Source organism: Dromiciops gliroides, chromosome 2 (genome assembly GCF_019393635.1).
Source record: "Dromiciops gliroides isolate mDroGli1 chromosome 2, mDroGli1.pri, whole genome shotgun sequence".
Lineage (NCBI taxonomy): Eukaryota > Metazoa > Chordata > Mammalia > Microbiotheria > Microbiotheriidae > Dromiciops > Dromiciops gliroides.
The window spans coordinates 608,467,089-608,490,768 of NC_057862.1; positions in this window are offsets into that span (position 1 = coordinate 608,467,089).

Here is a 23,680-nt window from a genome sequence, read left to right on the forward strand (position 1 = left end):
CACTTCACCCCAATTGCCTCACTAAAAAAAAAAAGAAACTATTGTAGACTACTCCCATAGCCTACAGACGAATCCTGTTTACCTGTGGACCACTTTCATCTTCCTAGGTGGAATTATCTTACTTTTGCCTGGTGATCTGAATTATATATCTTGATTGCTACAAAGGAGATTTTTAGCAGTGGGTAGTTTCAAACTGAGGATCAGAGGATTTTTACTTTACTTTCTCACCATTCAGAATAAGACACATCTTTGTAGCTCAAAATTTTGCTCTCTGCAAGCAGATGGAAAGGGTGGTCAGCAACGTCAAAAACTTTAAGATGATAAATACTTGTTTAATTTTTTGATTAATTAGTGTATTAAAGGGGATTTTTCTATTCAGTACTACACATGCGTGCACGCATGCGCTCATGTGTTTGTGTGTGTAGGGACAAGGAGAAGGGAGGCATTCAGTAACAAATGAGAAGGGTAACATTTTCATGGGTTGCAGAGATCTTTATTGCTTAATCCTGGTGCTCAGAACCAGCTATTTAGGATCTTTCTTCAGCTCAGACTGGGTCTTTTTTTTCTTTTTTTTCCCAGTGGAGCAATGGGGGTTAAGTGACTTGCCCAGGGTCACACAGCTAGTAAGTGTCAAGTGTCTGAGGCCAGATTTGAACTCAGGTACTCCTAAATCCAGGGCCAGTGCTTTATCCTCTTTTATCTGATTGAAGCACCCTGCCCCCTTTCTGCCATGGGGCATGGGCGATGACCAAAGAACCATTCAGGGTTTATCCCATAATTAAAAAGCATCAAAAAGTCTTGTCAGTGCTAAGTCACCATATGACCAAGCACAGGCAGGTTATTTTCAACCCCAAAAGCCCAAAGGATGAGTCACCTTGTCCTTGGAGTCCGAAGAAGTTTCCAGCAGAGTTCTGGGCACATGCTCCTGGAGGACCATCTGTATAAGCTTTTTCAGCATTGATACACTTGTCTTTGTATAAGTCACATTCCCTCGGTACAGAAGATAAGGTAATTTTTAAAAAATCTTTGTCTCTCCGCCCCATAGAAGAATACTTTGTGCAAAATAGGTACTTTAAAAACCTTTGAATTAAAATTAAGTTAGCACAAGTCTGAATAGTCTGTGACTATCAGGATTCTGCTGCCAACCCAACATGTATTTGAATCCTTGGTGTTTTCAGCAAAACAAAGAAAGTATGGCCTCATTACACTCCCTAAAGATACCTTAAAGATTTTGAACTAAATAAAATTTATTTTGATTTACCTATAATAGAAATCGGTATTAGTGGAAGGGGTGTCTACACTGAGAGAGTTCCCATACTGATGGAATCATCATTTGGTACCAAAAGAAACTGACTGGACACTTTAAATGCTGTATACTTTCATATTTCATCCAACTGATTCATAATGACTGATGTCAATATTCCCTCCAATGTGGAGTTCACAACTCAATCATAACTTCCTATCCTGGGATACTCTGCATGAACTCTGTTCACACTCTCCTATAAATCCTTCCCAGGGGATCCACCTCTTATGCTTGAGGTCTTCCACTCTGTCTCTTGACATGATATGAGTATTAATGTAGCCTAGGTGGTATTTATCTATTATCCCTTGCTCTTGTTACTTTATTGACCCACCTCCTTTTCCGGTCATAATCTTACCAATTATATTGTTGCAGTTTTTTTCGTACACTGTTTTTCATTGTGTACCACAGATATGAGTTTAGGACTCACCCACAACTGTCTCCAGATTCTCTCTCCCTGGGCTGGGGCTGACTTGATCAACCCACCTACATCCATGCTAGAAGGTTAGAGTGATTCTTCAGGGTGGGTAAGCATGTGACTACAACTCACTCACTCTTAGAGTTTTAGGGGATAATCTTGGTAGAAAGGAGACATATGTCTGCTACTCACAATAGCTCCTAAGCCCCCACTACTGTGATTCTCATTTAAACATCAGTTAAGATGACAGGCATCATTAATTCCTAAGAAACATTTATCAAACAAAAGGGCAAAAGCCAGAATAATAATAACATAACAGTTCACCCATATAAATGAGTCAAACTTACAAGAACCTAGATGGGAAACCTATGTGCCCAGGACAATTCATTTAGATTAATTTATATTAAATGTCTTGATTTCTACTTTGTCTGAACAACTGCCAACAGCAGAGCTTTCCTCCAATCAGATCAACTCCCTGCATCCACTTCAGAGCTTGTCTGTCTCTATCTAGTCAGCTGGTTTCAGCTCAAAGAAATGGCTATTATCTTCTGTTTCCACTCTGCTTTTCTTGACTTCTCAGCTCCATTGGTTCCTGGCTTCTCTTTGAATCTTCTAATTAAAAAAAAAATGGCCTTTTAATTCCCAAGATTCTCTGTTTCTCTCCTCTCTTAAATCAAGCCTCCTCGTGTAGAATGAGCCCTCCCTATCATAGGTTGAAAAACCCCAAATCCAAATTTTGTCATGTTTGATACAAATGGTCAAAATGCAGCTTCCCAGTATTCCCAAAACAGTTCATTGATTGAGAGTTCTCCAACAATAAATTTCCAAACCCTAAAAATATGTAAATTTGCAGCTGGGATGTTGAAGTAAAATCAAGGTAGCACAAATCAGATTCACTCTTATTATAATTAATAAATTCAGTTGGCTTCTGAAGTTTAATCACTTGTCTCATCTCACTCTTTCTTTTCTTAGTGCTCTTTTTCTGGCTTTCACTATTTCCACGTTCCCCCAAAATGGAGTAGCAAAAGTCAGTCCCTCTGAGTCTGTCAACTTTGATTCTTCTCCTGGAATGCTCTCTTTTGAAGTTACTTTTGTGACATATGTGGAATATGTAAATTTGCACTTGGGAAATAAAGCAAGGCAGCCATTTCTACTATGCATCAGTACTTTTGTCCCTGTGGAGTTGCTTTCGCTCAGGTTCTCTCAGAACCGGTTGCATCTCTACTCAAGCTGCTTTTCTCTGTGGTCTTTGCACAAATGCCCATGTCTTTCCCTTCTAATATACAAAATGTCCACATAAGAGAAGAGCAGTACCTTATAATTGGTAAAACACTGAACTTATTTACACTTACTATGCATCTTTTCATTGCCCTTTAGATGACTCACCTTTTGATTCTTCAAAGATCACAGTGTTCTATAATTCATAGATGTATAACATTAGAAGAATAGTGATGCTAAAAGGATAGGGTTTTGTTTCAGAGAGAGGCTTGAAGTCATTGGAAATATCGTGCAATTTCCCAAATGCATTTGCACCTATTCTCTTCCTCCTATTCAATTCCAGACCAGATCATTATCAGTTCAAGATGTGTTTACTGATGAAAAAACTCTATGGGCTTTTCATAGTATAGCTTAGGCTGAGCCATAGCTGTTCTTCAGCCATTTGGTTTTTCTCATGTAGATAGGAAAGTTGAATTCATTTGTGTGTTACAGCTTTTATTTAGGCTTTTCATTGTTTCAGGTTTTTGATGTAGTCAGCACAATGTTGTCTACAAATGGGAAAATCCAGAGGACCTCCCCATCTCTGAGAAATCTCTCTTTTATTTGCACTCTGTGCTAGATATCCTTTGGCAAATACTTCTAGTGTGCATATGTCACCTGTTTCATGGCTCCCTCCATATTAATAATGCAAAGATTGTAGATGGGGTGTGCCAGTTTAACAACTGGCTCTTTGAAAAAATAATATATTCATGGCACACTTTTAAAGTTTAATCTACGTTATTGACATTTTCTTCATCGCTTGCTTAAGTCTAGACAATCATCCACAAAACAACAAATCAGTCGTTGATTTTGTAGCATTTGCTGATTTCTGACATGTAAACACTCGCAGTGAAATTTTATCTATCAGCTCTCACAAGCTGATATGAGTTAGCTACAGCACATTCCTAATTGTAGAACATAGTAATCTCATTTTGTTGTATCTTTCAAGGAATCTTGTGTGGTTTTTAATATATGCATGGAGATACCTTGTTCTAGAGCATTTAAAGCAGAATTTTGCTCTGTCAACTTACACACACACACACACACACACACAGAGCACACACAGAGTCAAGAAACAAGAAGTCCAGTGTGAATTTGTATTCTTGTCACCTTTCACTCAAACTAAAGATGTGATCTGCTTCAGACCATTGTGAAAATTTGTCATTTCTTTTTCATATCTTCATCAAGTTTACACTCAAAAGCTGTAGACTTTGTAGAAATGAAAAAGCAGGAATATGGATTGGTGGCTATTGATGTCTTCTAATACACAACCCAAGGAAAAAAGAAAAATGTACATTGGATGTCAACACAAATGTTCTTTCCTAAATAGTAGGATCCATAGAAATCAGAAAAACTGATGAAATCTAAAGCTCCCTTTTACTATGTCCACAAGCAATAATACCACTGTTGTCCTGCTCAGTGTGTAGGCTTTTACTCTCTTTTTTTCCTTAAGGCATTAATCAATTATCTGAAGTCCTCATTTGGTAGTTACCACATTTTTGTCCTGTACTGGTACCTTTTTATAGATTTATACAATTTTGAAACTATGGGTCACCTAATTACATTTCATAGGATCTTCTAGTCATAGATTCAGACATGGAAGCGATAATAGACACTATCCAATCTAACCCCCTCATTTTTATAAGTTCAGTGACTCACCCAGGGTCACACAGCTGGTAAGTAGGATCGGAGGTAGTATTTTAATTTAGGTCTTTTTGACTCCAAGTCCAGTTGTCCATACTACCTGCTGTACTATCTAGCTATCTCATTTGACTCAGTGACTTCTTCTTTTTTTTTTTTTTTTTTGGCAGGGCAATGAGGGTTAAGTGACTTGCCCAGGGTCACACAGCTAGTTAAGTGTCAAGTGTCTGAGGCCAGATTTGAACTCAGGTACTCGTGAATCCGGGGCTGGTACTTATCCACTGTGCCCCCTAGCTGCCCCCTAGCTATCTCATTTGACATAAAACCTGGATGTCAAGTAGGACTTCTAGGCCCCTGAACTCTTTGTAATTGAATCAGCTTCTATCTTAGGGAACTTCTCTTTAATGACCTGTAATGGCTCATGTTACCCAGAAGACAATATGAGGAATATCTGGCTTTGACTCAATTCTAGCTCTCTCCTGGAGGACATCATTTCTCCTACAAGCAGAAAGCTCTTAAAAAGTATTTGAACATAAAGCTTATTGTTTTATATAGCATGCAGTGAACAGAGATGAGGTTTATAAACAAGTGCAGTTAGCAAGAGAGTAGTTGATGCTTCTGCGGGTTCCATTTTTGGGGCCACAACTCAAACTTCCATTTGTACAGGAAGCACATGGCCAACTTCAGATCCACTTAACTGGGGTAATAATGCATTCTCAATGAACATAAAGAGCTTCATTGAAATCAAGGAACTTTGCAGGCTAGTAGCAGCCTGGCTGGCTTCCTTGCGCGCCCTTTCCTTTCTCTTTAGCAATTTAGGTGCAAGCTATGGGGAGGAGGACTGTGGGAGGGGATGGGAATCTTGATAGTAGCTCAGCTCCCTCCTAATCTCTCACAGGGGTGGAGGATGGGAGGGAGAGAAATAGTAGAGTTTAGAGGTGAAATCCAGAGAAAGAAACCAATGAAAATCTTGTAAATAAGAGCAATAGCCACAGGCACCAAAGGACAAACCAACTGTGTGTCTCCCACAAGACATCAATCAGTACTTATTTTGGACCTACTAAGTGTCCAGAAATATATTAGGTTTTTGGTGGGAGGGTTTCTGCTGCCCATAGTTCACAATTTATCTGGGAGATAAGACATGTACACTGTCTTTATGACCTTGATGACTGTGAATATTCTGTGAATAGCCCAACATTCTTCCTGATCATTTCCAAGTCCTCACATCTCTCCATGGCCCCTTCTCACTCAGCAGAATCAAATGCTTTCTTTGCCCTTCTCCAGCTATTCTAATTTTTTTTTTTTAGTGAGGCAATTGGGGTTAAGTGACTTGCCCAGGGTCACACAGCTAATAAGTGTTAAGTGTCTGAGGCTGGATTTGAACTCAGGTACTCCTGACTCCAGGGCCGGTGCTCTATCCACTGCGCCACCTAGCTGCCCCCTGATTTACTTTTTTTGCAGCAATTTAGGTCTCTAAGTTCAGAGATGAAACCTGGAAGGGATTTTAGAGGTCATCTCGACCAGAGCTTTTTTTTTTTTTTTTTTTTGGTCAGGGCAATGAAGGTTAAGTGACTTGACCAGGGTCACACAACTAGTGTTAAGTGTCTGAAGCCAGATTTGAACTCAGGTTCTCCTGAATCCAGGGCTGGTGCTTTATCTATTGCACCACCTAGCTGCCCCCTCGACCAGGGCTTTTTAACTTTTTCCACTTGTGACCCCTTTTTGCCTGAGAAATTTTTATGTGACCCCGGGTATATAGGCATATACAATAGGTATACATAGCCTTTTATTGTTGCCAAATTTTTTCATGACCCCCACTTCAATTTAAGAACGTAGAATCTAAACCAATCCTCTCATTTTACAGATAAGCAGACTGAAGTTCAGAGTAGTCATATCAATAGAAATTAAGCACTTACTAGGTTCTAGGTGCTAAGAGCTAGGGATGTAAAGAAAGGGAAAAACATGGTCCCTGTTCTCAAGGAGCTTACATTCTAATGGACTTACCCAAGGTTACTCAGAGAGTAGCAAAACTAGTTTAAACCCAGGTCCCTTGATGTGTGTGTGTGTCTGTGTGTGTGTGTGATTCCTCCCCTCTCTGAATCCACTACTCTAGAATCACCAAAGGATGAAACCCCTATGATTTTATTGTGTTCACTATTAGTGAGTCTGAGCAGAAGGTCCCTGTGGAGAATGCTAGTCTTGTCAATTAGTTTCTTTGTGACTTAGCCTTCCTCATCTGTAAAATGGGGATAATAACAGATGTTTACAGTTGCTCAGATGAAAGGTGCCATTCAATAATTTATGATGTGTGATTTATGGCTATGAAGTATTCAGTTCTAGTTCTTAGGTAGGTATGGACCTCTTAGTCACTGAGGCAATGCCCAAAAGCTTAAAAAATCTTCCCACAATGAATCAGAAGGGTACTCTGGCCAAATCAACTTGGTTTCCTTTATCAAAGTTTGGGGTTCTGCTTTCCCTAGTGAACAGTTATTATTTAAAAAAAAAAGGCTGAGTTATTTTGAGGGCTTTTCAGCTTTTTTCAAAATTTTCCACCCAATCCCCTCCCAGTGGCCAACCCTCACTCTCCACACAGCCTTAGAAGAGTGCAGAAGAAAGAAAACCCGCAGAGGGCAGCTTCTCCTTGGCTGAAGCCAATGCCCAGATGTAACTCCAGTCGTTTTACCAGTAAATGCCTCCCAACAGTAAAACTCCAGTGGCAGGAACACAGCCTCTCAATGCCTATCCAGTTCCTTAAAGAGAGCATTTCACCAAAAGGAATGGGAAATCACTGGCTCAATTAGCATCCTGTGATGCTAGATCTAAAAATGACCCCCGAGAAGGTCCTGTAAACAAGATTGCGTAAGCATTGCTGGGCAGTGCAGTGGCTCCGGGGCGCCATCTTGAGGGCAGCCTTGGGAATTGTTTGGGAAGCTACAAATAGACTTACCTGGTTGGTTACCAGGCAGGGTTCCTGGGAGGATGACTGGCAAGGAGGGCATTCAAAGGAACTCAGATTGGAGGAATGAGTGTGTGAAAATAAAGAATAAGTACCGATAAACACACACGTAGAGGGGAGTTAAACAAGTGTGGTATTTTTCTGTTGTGGAAGTTTTAAGCAAGACAAAGAAAGCAGGTAGGTGAAATTGTGTCCTGCCTTGTGCCAACTTAGCTGATGTTTCTGGTTTACAAACCCAGTGCAAGCATCAGGCCCTTTTACCTCCAGGAGAGGATACTGACCCTGCATTTGGGCCAAGGCTTTGAACAGTGCTGCCACGCAGCCAAAGGTCTCCCTGTGGTTTATCACCCTCTTTGAGGGGTGAGTCATTGGCAGCAATAAGCCCAAAGCAGCGACTCCTCCAAGACTGATTCCTCTCCACTCTGGGATGCCTCTGGGGGCATGGAATGACTTTTGTTTGAGGTTAATGTAAAATAAGGTTCAGTGGAAGTGGTAAGGGAGCAGTCTGTCCCCCAAAGGCTTTCTGGGTGGCAGGAAGGAGACAGGGATCCAGTCTGTAATTACGACTTCCCCAGGATAATAAATGTAACCTTGACCCCACAATAAGTAAGAGCTTATACAATGGGCAGGCCTCTAAAGCTAGAATCCCAACTCTTTCCTGATGAGCCACCCACCTTCTTTTTCTCCAAAACCATCATAATCCACAGAAGAGAGGGCAAGGGCTGCTGACAGGGAGGTGGACGTGTTTGGGGGAATTAATGACCTGGAAATTCTGCCAACAGGGACAAGGGGCAGAGAGGGGTTGTGCTCAGTGGCTTCTAGCCACTTCCTCCTCCCTTTCTCTTTTCCCCCTGCCCATCCCCCCCGAAATGACTGCAGGCCACTGGAAGAGAAGCATGCCAGCAGCCTCCAGCCAGGTCCTGTTTTTAGTTCACCAGCTTTCCAAATGCCTGTGAGGCACCAGGAGAAGTTCCTTTCCAGACACTGGCCTGGTATTGATCACATCTAGGCCCTCAATTAAGAAGAAGGTTGAGTTCAATTTCTTGGAGTCTCTAGTTCTGATACTTGGCAGTCTCATAGATTCAGAACTAAGGGCCTTGAGAGATATCCCCCTCATTTAATTTAATTTCATTTTAAAATATTTTATTTATGACTTTTTAGACATCACTGTCATTTCCCAATATTTGTCCCCATAGAACTCTCTTATTAAAAAGTACAGTTAAGCAAAATGAACCAACATGTTGACCATGTATGATGGCATATGTCTCATTCTAAACCAACAATCCACCATCTCGCTATTGAGAAGTTACAGGAATGTTTCATTACTGGTCCTGGAGTAAAATTGTTCATTATATTTATGGATGGTTTTGATGGTTTTTTGCTTTTCTCTGTATCACTAGCTCTTGGAACAGTGGTGATCCCACAGTAAGTATTTAATAAATGCTCATTGACTGGCTGATAGACTTTAGTATAGTTTTCCCTTACATTATTTTGGTCATTGTATATGTTTATTCTCTGGGTTCTGCTTACTTTCCTTTTCATCTTTATAAATTATTCCTTGGCCTATTAGCAGGGAAGGTTTTTCTTTTTGTCTTTCTGGTTATTCTCACTGCTTAGTACCAGACACATAATAGAATTATAATATACGCTTGTTGATTTCCCAGTTTTCTTTTAATTTTTCATTCTCTATTGTTCTTTATGGGACAAAATATTCCATTACATTCATATACCACAATTCATTCAGTCATTCCTCAAATGTTGAGGACTCAGTTTGTTTACAAGTCTTTGCTGCCACAAAAATGTGTTGCTATGAGTATTTTGGCATGCTTTGGACTTTTTTCTCTGCCTTTGTCCTCTTTGAGGTAAATGCCCACTAGTGGTCACTGAAGGAAAGCATATGACCAATTTAGTCACATTTCTGGCATATTGTAGCTCCAAATTGTTTTCAAAGATGATTAGAAGACAGACTTCATGGACCCACTTACTAATGTATTATTATACCCATGTTCTCATAGTTACTCTAACATAATTATTTCCAACATTTATCATCTTTGTCAGTTTGCTGGGAATTATGTGAAACTTCAGATTTGTTTTAATAAACATATTAGTGGATGGAAAATTTGTTCATACAATGAATGATTGCTAATCTTCTGAAAACTGCTCAGATCATTTCACCACTTATCTAGGAGAGAGTAGTTCTTTTTCTTATATGTTTGTATCAGTTCCCTCTGTATGTCTACATATCCACATGGGGATTTGATACCAACATATGAAAAAAAGAGGATATCATAGTGCAAATATTTCCCCCAATCAAAAGTTTCTCTTCTTGATCTAGTTTCATTGTTTGTATTTTTTTATTCAAAAGCTCTTTAGTTTCATATGATTAAAATTGATCAAGGTAGCTTGACATGGTGGATAAAAGGATGGCCTTGGAGTCAGAGAGACCTGGGTCCAAGTCCAGTCACTTACACATAGTTCTCCCAGTTTTCTAGTTAACTCTAAGAGTATACATTTTTTAAAAAAAGAAAGGGCAGAGTAGGGGAGGGGACAGTCAGAAGTAAAACACTTTTGAGGAGGAATACATTAAAAGAAGATAGAAAACAGAGTAAATATCATGGGAAGGGAATAGGATGGAGGGAAATAGTTATGATGATTGATTATAATGGCAAAACATATGGTACCTACTTTGCTGGGCTAATATGAAGAAAATTCTTTGTCAAGTTTAAGGTACTTTATTCAGGTTATGATGAACAGGATACTATCAGAAAAACCTGGAAAAAACTACATGAACTGAAGCAGAGTGAAATGTGCTGTATACAAAATAACAGCAATAGTGGGGGATGATCTGCTGGGAAGCATGTGGTTATTTTCAGCAAGGCAATGATCCAATATAACTCTAAAGGACTTATGAAAATGGCAACCCATCTACAGAAAAAGAAGTGATAGTATCTGAAAATAGATGGAAACACAATTAAAAAAAATTTTTTTTTCCTCTTAGACAATTTCTCAATCTGAAGTTTGGGTTTTTTTTTTACTGTTTTCTCTCACAACCTAGCTAATGTGGGAATGTTTTCCATGACAACTCATGTATAACTTATTTTGAAATGCTTGAGTTCTAGTGGGTGGAGGGTGGGAATGGAGGAGGAAGAGAAGTTGGAACACAAATTTTTTAAAAATTGATGTTAAAATTTATTTTTACATATATTTTGGAAAATAAAATTCTATTCAATAAAATAAGTTACAGATGGCACAGTGGATAAAGCACTGGCCCTGGATTCAGGAGGACCTGAGTTCAAATCCAGCCTTGGACACTTTGATACTTACTAGCTGTGTCGCCCTGGGCAAGTCACTTAACCCTTGTTGTCCCGCAAAAAAAAATTAATAATAAAATAAAATAAGTTACAGAACAATTAAGTGAAAGAAGTTTTCATACCAGAAAGGTCCCCACACTAATACAATCATTCTTCTGTTTGGTCATTTCACTTGTGTCTGACTCATTGTGACCCCATTTGGGGTTTTCTTAGCAAGGATACTGGAGTGGTTTACCATTTCCTTCTCTAGCCCATTTTACAGATGAGGAAACTGAGGTAAACAGGGTGAAGTGATTTGCCCAGGGTCATACAGCTAGTAAGTGTCTGAGGCTGGATTTGCTCAGATAGATCAGTTCCTGATTTCAGTGCTGTATCCATCGCACCATTTAGCTGTCCTAAGTAAATTATAGATCCAGACCAAAAAAACAACATTAAAAATTGTCTATTTTGTCTTTTGGGATCTCTTTTCTTCTTTGTTTTGAATCGCTCTTTTTTTTTAAACAGATGAGGAAACTGAAAAAATGCAGAGAGACTATGTGACTTGCCTAAATAATAATAACTAATATTAACATAGAGCTTACTATGTGCCAAGCACTGTGCCTTTAAGCACTTTACAATTATTATTTCATTTGACTTTCATGATAACTCTGTAAAATAGGGTAATAATAGTACCAACCTTGTTCTTTTTGTTGTTCAGTCATTTCAGTCATGTTCAACTCTTCATGACCACATTGGGGATTTTCTTGACAAAGATATTAGAGTGGTTTGCATTTCTTTCTCTAGACCATTTTACAGATGAGGAAACTGAAGCAAACAGGGTTTAGGTGACTCGCCCAGGGTCACACAGCTGGTAAGTATTAGAGGCAGAATTTGAACTCAGGTCTTCTTGACTCCAGATCAAGCCCTCTAGCCACTGCACCACCTAGGTGTCCCAAAAGTCAAATAAACAGTAAATGGCAGGGCAGCTAGATGGCTCAGTGGATAAAGCACCAGCCCTGGATTCAGAAGGACCTGAGTTCAAATCCTACCTCAGACACTTGACACTTACTAGCTGTGTGACCCTGGGCAAGTCACTTAACTCTCATTGCCCCCCCCCCCAAAAAAACCCACACACCACAAAAACAAAACAAAAACTCTAAATCCCAAGTATGTCTCATGGAGATAACATGATTTCTTATAGCTACTTCCCATGGCTATGTCCAAGGAAGAGCTGCCTATTCAGTGGGCTATTTAAGAGGACATACATTTCTGCCTCTTAGAGTATGAGTCCACTTACAAATGTGTATGCTTGCCTAGGCAATCCTGAGTCCCGGGAATCCTTCTGTTCCTGTGTCTCTCACAGGAACAGAATTGATTCTGAGAAACAGATGTTCCCAGCTTGAGTGACTGGCTATCTTCATCATCATCTTCTTCTTCTTCTTTGCAATGAGGGTTAAGTGACTTGCCAAGGGTCACACAGCTAGTAGATGTCAAGTATCTGAGGTTGGTGCTTTATCCATTGCTCTACCTAGTTGCCCCTGACACACTTCTTGGAGGAGAAATTGACCAAACATTGATTGGAATATCTTGGAAATCCGAAGGACTAAGGAGCCAGGCCATGACTTGCTGGAAACCTGGACCTTCCGAGCTACTTGGGCAGTTCACTTCTCAATGCAATGCTAAATACCTGTTTAGTGGGTCCCACAAAAGACTTCTGGGGGGCAGCTGGGTGGCACCATAATGCATAGAGTGCTGGACCAAAAAACTGGAAGACTCCTCTTCCTGAGTTCAAATCTGGCTTCAGACACTTACAAGCTGTGTGACCCTGGGCAAGTCACTTAACCCTGTGTGCCTCAGTTTTCTCATCTGTAAAATGAGCTGGAGAAGGAAATGGCAAACCACTCTAGTATCTTTGCCAAGAAAACTCCAGATGGGGTCACAATGAGTCAGAAATGATTGGACAATAACAACAACAACAACAGCAGGCATTTACTTCCCAAGGAAACTATAATGAGTATGATGGAATATTATTGTAGGTGTTTATTTGTTAGTGCATATTTTGTGTTTTGTGTCTTAAACATTATCTATCTTAAGAAGAAATAAATAGTCGTCTTTTACCTCATATCCATATTGTACATTGAGTACCTTTTTTTAGAAAGGATTCTTTTATCTATGTTTTGGGGAGACACTAGAAATGAACTATACCTAAGCCTGGTTTTAGAGATTTTTCTGTAACTATTCTAGGATGGGGGCAATAAGACAGACAGACAGACAGACAGACAGACAGACACACACACACACACACACACACAGAGAAAGCATAATCTAACATAATCCTTGGGTCAGTACTGCCCCTAGAATGAAGCCACTAAACCTTTCTGGGTTTCAATCTCTTTATCTACAGACTAAAGGGATTGAACTAAAATTTCCCTAAGTTTCATTGTAAGGGTGTTTTTTTCATGTTGTTGATATTTGTTTTATTGATATTCATATAGAAGATTTCTATAAGCAGAATTAAATAAAGCAGAGTAAAAAGAACAATCTACATTGACTATAAATTATAAATGAAAAGAACACTAATAAGAATCTGAACCCTGAGAAATTTAAAAAACCACACCAATAATAGACCCAGAGAACAGATACTGAAACTTATCTCCAACTCTCTTAGAAGAGAAGCAGATAACTACAAGGGCAGAATGTTTCATATGTGGTCAGACACAGTCACTTTCTTTGTTAGTTGTTTTTGCTTCACTGTTTTTCTTTATTATAAGGAAGGGTCCAATTTAAAGGGAGTAGGCAGGGAGATATTTCTAAAAATTACTATGATATAAAACCAAAAAGCATCAACAGTGTTTACTTTAAACAAACACATCTCCATAGAATTGGTAGTCCATATTCAAGTCATTCGCAACATAAAATTAAATTAAATTTTCTATTTACTGCTTATGTGACCTCAGACAAGGTACTAGATGTATTTGAGCCACATCTTCTCCATCTGTAACATCAAGGGGTGAACTAGCTCATAGGTTCATAGCTTTAAAGTTAAAAAGGACATTAAAAGTTATCTAGTCTGGGGCAGCTAGGTGGCGCAGTGGATAGAACACCGGCCCTGGATTCAGGAGTACCTGAGTTCAAATCCGACCTCAGACACTTGACACTTACTAGCTGTGTGACCCTGGGCAAGTCACTTAACCCCCATTGCCCTGAAAAAAAAAAAGTTATCTAGTCTGACCTGATTATTAAAATTCCTTTCAGCTCTAAAATTCCATGATTCTGTAATTTGATTTCTGTGTTCTGTTCAGCAAACATTTGTTAAACAACTGATATACAAGGTATTTGGTGCTAGGGAGACAAAGATAACTAAAACACAGATCAACTTTAAAAATGTTTACAACTGAATGAGGGAGAAAAACACATATACAAATATGAGGACAAAGGATATCTAATATGAGGAGCAATTGCTGGGCTCAGGGGGTTGGGGTACTCTCCCCCCGCCTCCTTTTCTACCTATGAAGGATCTGTATGCTCTGGAACCACATTTAATCCAGATTAGGCTCAGTCCTGGGAGAGCCTGACTTTTTTTTTTTAACGGAGCAATGGGGGTTAAATGACTTGCCCAGGGTCACACAGCTAGTAAGTGTCAAGTGTCTGAGGCCGGATTTGAACTCAGGTACTTCTGAATCCAGGGCCGGTGCTTTATCCACTGTGCTATCTAGCCGCCCCGAGAGCCTGACTTCTAATGAGAGGAATTAGGGTCTCTTTTCTGACACACTTTGGCTTGTCACACCCTCACCAGGGACAAATTGCCTGAGGATTAGGGTTTGGTTCATGTCTAGCATCTCCTCAAAAAGGAGAATAGAAAGGTATTCAATGTATAATATGAATCAGGTATGGGACAGGTATTTATTTCTGATACACAAAAGAAATAGTAAACACAAATCATAAATGTCTATTTAAAGGAAGACTTAAAACAAAATTTAGTAATTTCACTTATTCATCTCCCGTCACACTCCACCTTGTATCATAGCTATGTGTTTCCCCTCTCATTCAGTTGTAAGCAAAGTTGATCTATGTTTTAGTTATCTTTGTCTCCCTAGTACCAAACACCTTGTGCATTATAGATGTTTAATGAATGTTTGCTGAACAGAACACAAAAAACAAAGTACAGAATCATGGAATTTTAGAGCTGAAAGGAACTTTAGTGATCAGGTCAGACTAGATAACTTTTAATGTCCTTTTTAAACTTAATTTAAGCTTTGGAACTGCTAAATAGGCACTGCTATGTTCTACCTCAGCTCTGAACTCTCTCTTTAGAGTACATGTCTCCTGACCAACTTGGGCTCCTCCTCTGGTCAATGTTCATCTTCTCCAATGAAGAACCTTCTCTTGCAAGCAGTGAGCCTCACCTAACTGTCCTAGGACCTCTGAAACTTCAGAATTTACAAGACTGATTCTTAACCTGGCCTTATGAGATGGACAAATTGAGATGGTGGCTTCAGAGAAGCATAGGAAAATTTATTTGAACCGATTCAGTACAAAGGAAGTAGAAATGGGGAAAAAATACACACCGTGATAACAGTGTTAATGAAAAGAATGAGAAAAAAAAATGAGGGGGCAGCTAGGTGGCGCAGTGGATAGAGCACCGGCCCTGGAGTCAGGAGTACCTGAGTTCAAATCTGGCCTCAGACACTTAACACTTACTAGCTGTGTGACCCTGGGCAAGTCACTTAACCCCAATTGCCTCACTAAAAATAAATAAATTTTTTTTTTTAAATGAAACCAAAAACTATGTGATTGTAATGACAAAGCTTAACCCTGAAGGAGGTAAGAAACTTCCCCTTCTCTTCTTTGTAGAAGATTTAAGGTATAGAGTATTGTATATACTGTCAAAATCAAGTGATATATTAATTTAATTATTAATTAATTAATTTAATATATTAATTTCTTTTGCTGAATTATTTCTTTTTCTTTTTAAATTCTTTGTTTAAAGGAATAGATTAGTCTTTTTCAGTCCTAATCTTCTCAATCTATTTGCTTCACTTAATACTTAACCACCATTTCTTCCTAAATCTTCTTTTCTCCTGAATTTTCTCTCCTCTTTGGACTTTCATTACACTACTTTTTCCTGGTTCTCCTCTTACTTGTCTGACCACTCTTATCACAGCCCTACCAGTAGGTGTTCACCCAAAGTTCTGTCCTAGGCCCCTACTCTTCTTTATAAAGGCCTCTCTCTCTTTTGTCCATGTCCACACTCATAAACTTTGAAGTTCCTTTATTAGATCACAATCTGTTGTCACTCTATCTCTTCCTCTTCCTTGCAACTAGTTCCAAACCCTGTCCAAAACTGAACTCATTATCTTTTCCCCAAAATTCTCCCCTCTTCTCTGCCTCTCTTTTTTTTTTTAATTACATATAAGGTATTTTATTTTTTCCGTTACATGTAAAGATAGTTCTCAACTTTTGTTTATACAAGCTTTACAATTTCAGATTTTTCTCCCTCCTCTCCCTCCCCCCTCCCCTAGACAGCAGGTAATCTGATATAAATTATATCTATATATCTATATACATATACATATACATATACATATACATATACATATATATACACACACACATATATATACACATAATAACATTAATCCTATTTCTTCATTAATCCTGTTATAAGAGAAAAAATCAGAGCAGTAATGCAAAACCTCAAAATAGAAAAAAAAAACAATAGCACCCAAAACAAAAGAAATAGTATGGTTCAATCAGCATCTATACTCCACAGTTCTTTTTTTTTCTTCTTGGATTTGGAGATCCTCTTCTATCATGAGTTCCCTGGAACTCTTCTGTACCATTGCATTGGTGAGAAGAATATAGTCCATCATAGTAGGTCAACTCTCAATGTTGATGATACTGTGTACAATGTTCTTCTGGTTCTGCTCATCTCACTCATCATCAGCTCACGTAAGACCCTCCAGGTTTCTCTGAACTCCTCCTGCTCATCATTTCTTACAGCACAATAGTATTCCATTGCATTCATATACCACAACTTGTCCAGCCATTCCCCAATTGATGGGCACCCCCTCAACTTCCAATTCCTTGCTACCACGTAAAGAGCAGCTATAAATATTTTTGAACATGTGTCTGCCTCTCTTTTACAAGAGGGCTCCACAATTCTCCCCATCACCTAGGCTAGCAAACCATGGGTCATCCTGATTCTTCATTCTCTCTCTTTTTTTTTTTGGCAGGGCAGTGGGGGTTAAGTGACTTGCCCAGGGTCACACAGCTAGTAAGTGTCAAGTGTCTGAGCCTGGATTTGAACTCAGGTACTCCTGAATCCAGGGCCGGTACTCTATCCACTGCACCACCTAGCTGCCCCTCTTCATTCTCTTTTTTGTTTGTTTTTTTGCAGGGCAATGGGGGTTAAGTGACTTGCCCAGGGTCACACAGCTAGTAAGTGTCAAGTGTCGGAGGCCGGATTTGAACTCAGGTACTCCTGAATCCAGGACCGGTGCTTTATCCACTGCGCCACCTAGCTGCCCCCTCTTCATTCTCTTTTAACCACCATATCCAATCAGTTGTCAAGTCCTGTCATTTCTACTTTTATAATAACTCTCAAATATTCCCCCTTCCTCTGACACTGACCCTTCCCTAGTATAGAGGTATCACCCTTCACCTAGATAGCTCTAATATAGTGGTATCAAACTCACATAGAAGTAGGGGCCACTAAACTTTACCTAAGGATCCCTGCCTCATGTTGACTTAGAAAACCATATTATCTATGTTTTAAATCATTTTTATTCATTCCCCAATTACATTTTTTCCCCAATTACATTTTTTTTTTGCCGGGGCAATGAGGGTTAAGTGACTTGCCCAGGGTCACACAGCTAGTAAGTGTCAAGTGTCTGAGTCCATATTTGAACTCAGGTCCTCCTGAATCCAGGGCTGGTGCTTTATCCATTGTGCCACCTAACTGGCCCCTCCAATTACATATTAATATGGTTCAAGCTGTACTTGGGAGTGTTGGCGGCACAGTCAGGTCATGGGCTTGATTGATTTACTCTGATCACTCACTAGCTGGCTCTCCCTGCTTCTCCAGTCTATCCTCCACACTTTGACCAAAGTGATTTTACTTAAGCACCGATACACAATCATGTCACTCCCCTATTCTGTAAACTTCACTGGCTCTTGCCTTTCACAACCTTGCCACAACCTATGTTTTCAGTCTCGCTGTGCTATTATCCCTCTAGCACGCCGTGATCCAGCCAAACTGACCTTCTCTCTGTTCTTCATGCCCAAAATTGCGTCTCTCCTCTCCCTCTTTGGACTAGTTGTTCCCTATGCCTGGAATGCATTCTCTCCTTCCTGCTACCTCACAAATTCCATTCTTCCTTCAAGACACAGTGTAAGCATTGCCTTTTTCATGAAGTCTTTCCCAATACCTGCCAACTGCTAGTGCCCTACCTCCCATACTACTTCATAGTTAACAACTTTGATTTATTCTCTTTATATTTATGCTGTATATACTTAAACGTGCACTTGTCTCCCCTAACAGAACCTAAAATCCTATATTTTTTTGCCCAGTGGCTTCCACAGTGCCTGGAACATTGAAGGTTTGCAGGTAACAAGGACTAATAACAGCTAAATGCTTGACTTTGGGAGGATTTGCATTTTCACAGAATCACAGAAGATATCTAGAGGGCACAAACCAGGTTTTGACTTTAAGGGAGAGATAGGAAAGACATGGGGGGACCTTGGTCCTCAAGAGCCCTTGAAATCACATCAAGGAAGTTTCCCCTACTCTGCTAGGTATAGCCAACTCTGCCAGACTTGGTTGGGTTCTGAGAGTTCTTTCTAGAGAAACTGAATATTCTGTGGGGCCTCAGGGACCCTTGGAGGCTTACACTGGCTGTCATTTCAGCTTCAGCTCTCCAATCCCAGATCCCCAGCATCTTAGTCTTTTTTAGCCCCTTTCAACATGTTTAAGGAGTAAAAATATGCAAATCGGTGAGGATATAAGCCTCGGGAGCACTAGATAACAAAGCACTAATTGCCCCTAGAATGAACAGAGATGCAGCAGATAATTAATTCCAGGGAATGACTTCATGTCAGCTAAATATAGTAGAACAGTTGGTGCCTGGTGGCTTGTGTGCCATCAAGCACAGTCCAGGAGGGTTCATGATGTAATTATCCATTCCTCTTGAGCTAGAACAGGAGAGCAAAGCAGAGGAGGTGGGGGAGGATTTTTCTGTGCCACCCAATAGTTTAACAGCAGGCAAAAGGTGCAAAGGCAAAAGTTTCCAGCCAATAGAAGAATAAAGTTAACAATATGTTCGTCTCACGGCTAGTTTAGAGAAAGAGCAATCCCTTATTTTGTTTCAGATTTTTTTTAAACAAAATTAATAAAGTGTGCAACTGTGTGATGATTTTTCCCCCTTAGCTTGAGTATGTTCATAAAGAGTTATCAAAGTTAAGGGGGCAGGTAAGTGGCACAGTGGATAAAGCACTGGCTCTGGATTCAGGAAGACCTGAGTTCAAATCCAACCTCAGACACTTGACACTAACTAGCTGTGTGACCTTGGGCAAGCCACTTAACCCTCATTGCCCCACCAAAAAAACAAAAACAAAAATATAGGCCTTTGTTTCTATGAGAAGCCAGGGGTCATTAAAGGAAATAAAAAATTATTTTTTAAAAAAAGAGTTATCAAATTTGAAAGTCAAGATAAAATAAATAAGGAAATTTTGGTGGCTGGTCAGGAATGGGGAGGGCCCGGAAATGTGTGTGGGTTGGAGCTGAGGGGGCTGGGGGTGGAATAACTGGATCTGGAGTCAAAGAAGCTGGTTTTGAATCCCAACTCTTGTCACTGACTTGCGTGACATCGGGCAAATTATTTGAGCTCTCTGGGTCTTGTTTCTTCTTCTGTAAAATTAAGGATTTGATGATGACCTCTAAGGTCAGTTTCTGTTCTTAGTTCTGTGATCCTAATGAGGAGGAAAGAGCAGATAAGGATCGAATTTCCTTTGGTTGTTGTTTAATAGGCTTTTCCTGGTTCCTCCCAGCTACTAGTCCCTTCTCTTCAAAAATTTCTTTCCATCTACTCTGTACATTTCTAGGAGTTGCCTGGTTATTTATATGATGCCTCTGCCAGAAGTGCACTGGAACCAGCTCATACCAACTCCTGAGAGCAGATTGTTAAATGTTCAGGGTAAGCATCTACTGCTCGAAACCAGCAAATGCAACCAGTTAGGGCTCAAGCGATTGCTTTGATGATTAGACTAGACTTAAGAAAATGATGAAGAAAGAATTAATAAAGCAGACTAAATTTTAAAATGTGTTGTGGCTATGTCCCCCACCCATCCCTGAGTCGGTTGTTAAAAAAGTTACCTGTACCACTTCTCCCTATTACAATGCTAGATTCCTTGAGAGCAGGGACTGTGTTTGCCTTTCTGTGTCTCCCCAGTGCTCAGCATAGTGCCTGGCATATAGAAAGCATGTAATAAATACTTACTAACTGCCTGGTGAAATGACTTTATCATTTTCACTTTCAAGTAACAATATATCTTTTCTCTACTTCCTTCCTTTCCCTTCTCTCTCCCTCTCCCTCTCCTTCTCTCTCTCTCTCTCTCTCTCTCTCTCTCTCTCTCTCTCTCTCTCTCTCTGTGTCTCTGTCTGTCTGTCTGTGTCTCTGTATCTCTGTCTCTTTCTCATAGACAGGTCTTGCTGTACCATTTTCTTCTTCAGGAAGAAACCTAATTGAAGATAGATGACTTCTTGATTCAGAACCCCCTTCTTAAAATGAAATGTCTCTCCTCCTCTCAACCCTTGCCTCTTCCTCCTGTGCCTTCCTCCCACTCAGAAAAAGAATGCTAATGAAACCACCAAGGGAAGCAGAATCACAGCTGTGAATGGGAGATGCCTGCTCAGATCAATCGGAAGGAAGCCTGCGCAGCTCCTTCAACTCGATAAATATTTCTTGAACACCTACTATGTGCAAGGCTTCCATTGGAAGGCAAGGAGGATCATTTGGAGTTCTTAGATAGGACAGACTGACACTGCCAACAACCCTGAATCCCAATAGACTCCAGAAGTTTTCACTTGAACCAGGGAGATGATTCACCATGGGAGGAGCTGCTGATCTATATATAAACTCAAGTAGGCAAACTGCACAGGAATTCAGAATCAGGCCCAGGGTGAGGTCATAGAGAAGGAGCAGCAGCAGAGCACCCAGCTTCTAGGAAATAAAAAGACCTCAGTCTGGAACTGGGCTTTAGCACCAGTCACAATCGCCACCTCTTAGGGTATGCACAGCTGGGCAACCACTCTGCTCTGCTGGAAGACTGGTACACTGAGCCCTAGAACTGTGTTCTCATGACATTCTCCTCCTGCACCCTTATTATTTCTAGGACTGGCCCCATGAAACTGATCTGATATCCCTGGGGTGTTCTCTGATGAGCTTAGAGGTGGGTGGGAGATGGTATTTATAATTCATTCACTCTCTGGCATCCCTCCGCCCCAATCTTGCCCTTATAGAAGAGGTAGGTTTGGCTCAATCTTCCAAGAATCATGGGGTTATAGGAGAGAGCTATAAAGATCTAAAGACACACATGCACACATGTATGTACATATGTACAAATATGTATGTACAGATAGACATAGACAGGTATGAGTATGTATATACATATATCTGCAAACATTGTACAGGTATACTATATGTAGATACATGCTTATATATGTGATGCATATTGCTCGTGTCACCCTGGACAAATCATTTAACTTCTCAGTGTTCTGGGCTGTTCTCTAGGACTCAATTCTATAAGCTGCAAAACAGCTGGTGCTATGCACTGGAAAAGGTAGTTCTTCACTCTAAGGGACATCCCTACAGGGACAAAATCATAGGCTCAGAATATGTGTGTGTGTTTTATATGTATATACATACACACATAAATAAAAGCACATATATACATGTATGTGTGTTCATATACATGCCCACAGATATGCATACACACATGTGCATATAGGACTATCAGCTATTATCATTAACATCATGATTTTTGTCTCTGAGATGAGGTCCCTTTCAGCTATAAACCCTAAAACCTCATGAAATATACATGCATATATATACATATGGTACATGTACATAGACATACAGACAGATACACATATATCTATGCCTAGGGCAGTTAGCTAGTGCAGTGATTATTAGAGTAACTGGACCTCAAGTCCAAAAGACCTAAATTCAATTGAGCCTCAGACACTAGCTGTGTGACTCTGGGTAAGTCCCCTGACCGCTATCTGTTCTAGTTTCCTCATCTGTAAAATGGGGATAATATTACCTGTCAGGGTTGTTGTGAGGATAAAATGCGATAAATATTTGTAAAGCTCATTGTAAACCTTTAAGTGCTATATAAATGCCAGCTATTATCATTATTATATACACAAACATACATATACATTCTTGGTTTCTTTTTTCTTTTCTTTTCTTTTTTTTTGGTGAGGCAATTGGGGTTAAGTGGCTTGCCCAGGGTCACACAGCTAGTAAGTGTTAAGTGTCTGAGGCCGGATTTGAACTCAGGTCCTCCTGAATCCAGGGCCGGTGCTCTATCTATTGCACCACCTAGCCGCCCCCATTCTTGGTTTCTTTCAAGACTCAGCTCAAGGGTAGCCAGGTGGTGCAGTAGATAAAACGCCGGCCCTAGATTCAGGAGGACCTGAGTTCAAATCCGGCCTTAGACACTTGACACTTACTAGCCATGTGACCCTGGACAAGTCATTTAACCCTCATTGCCCCCCCCTCCCCCCAAAAAAGACTCAGCTCAGATGCTACTTTCTGCATGAAATCTTTCAGGCAAATATTGGCGTACTCTCTCCCACGATTACTTAGTATTTATTTTATAGGCATTATATATAGGCTTCTAATTATTTCTGATATTAGAGCAGCTGTATGCGTCCCTTATAGACACTCCCCCCACAGTTCCATTGTCCCATCACTCCTCTCTGCTTTGTTTTTGTTTTTGTTAGTTAGTTGTGTCTTACTCTTCCTGGCCACATTTGGGGTTTTCTTGGCAAAGATACTGGAGTGGTTTGTCTTTTCCTTCTCCAGTTCATTTACAGATGAGGAAACTGAGGCAAACAAGGTTAAGTGACTTGCCCAGCATCATACAGATACTAAGTGTCCAAGGCAGAATTTGAACTCAGGTCCTCATGACTCCAGCACTGGCACTCTATCTACTGCATCATCTGGCTGCCCTTCCCCTTTGCTTGGGTCCAATTAAAATCATAGCTTTAATATTCTTTGCCTTTTAAACTCAGTTTTTCAAAACTAATTTTATGGTTATATTTTGTTTTTATGTTACCTACATTTCCCATTATGCCCTTTTTGTCTCTCTCTCAGAAAGCCATCAATTATAGGAAGAAAAAAATAGTTCAGCAAAACTAAACATCACATCAATAAAGTCTGACATTATATATACAATGTTTCACACCCATTTCCCCCCACCTCTGCAAAGAAGCAGTTTTTCATTTTCCATTTTGATGTACTTAGTGCCTTATATATATGGTTCCTCTTACATAGCAGTCACTTAATAAATATTTGATTGAATTTGAATCATCAGGACAGGTACAGATAATGATGACTCATTCTGATTAGCATTTCTTTCATTTTGTATATTTCTAGTTTCTTCACACTTAACCGTAGGACTTTCCAGTCTTTATTGAAAACTAGAAACATTTTATGCTTGCTTCACAATCTTCGAATCATCTGCAACTACTTACTTTCCCTTATTTCATATATCCAATCAATTTCCAATTCTTGTCTATTCTACCTTTGTGA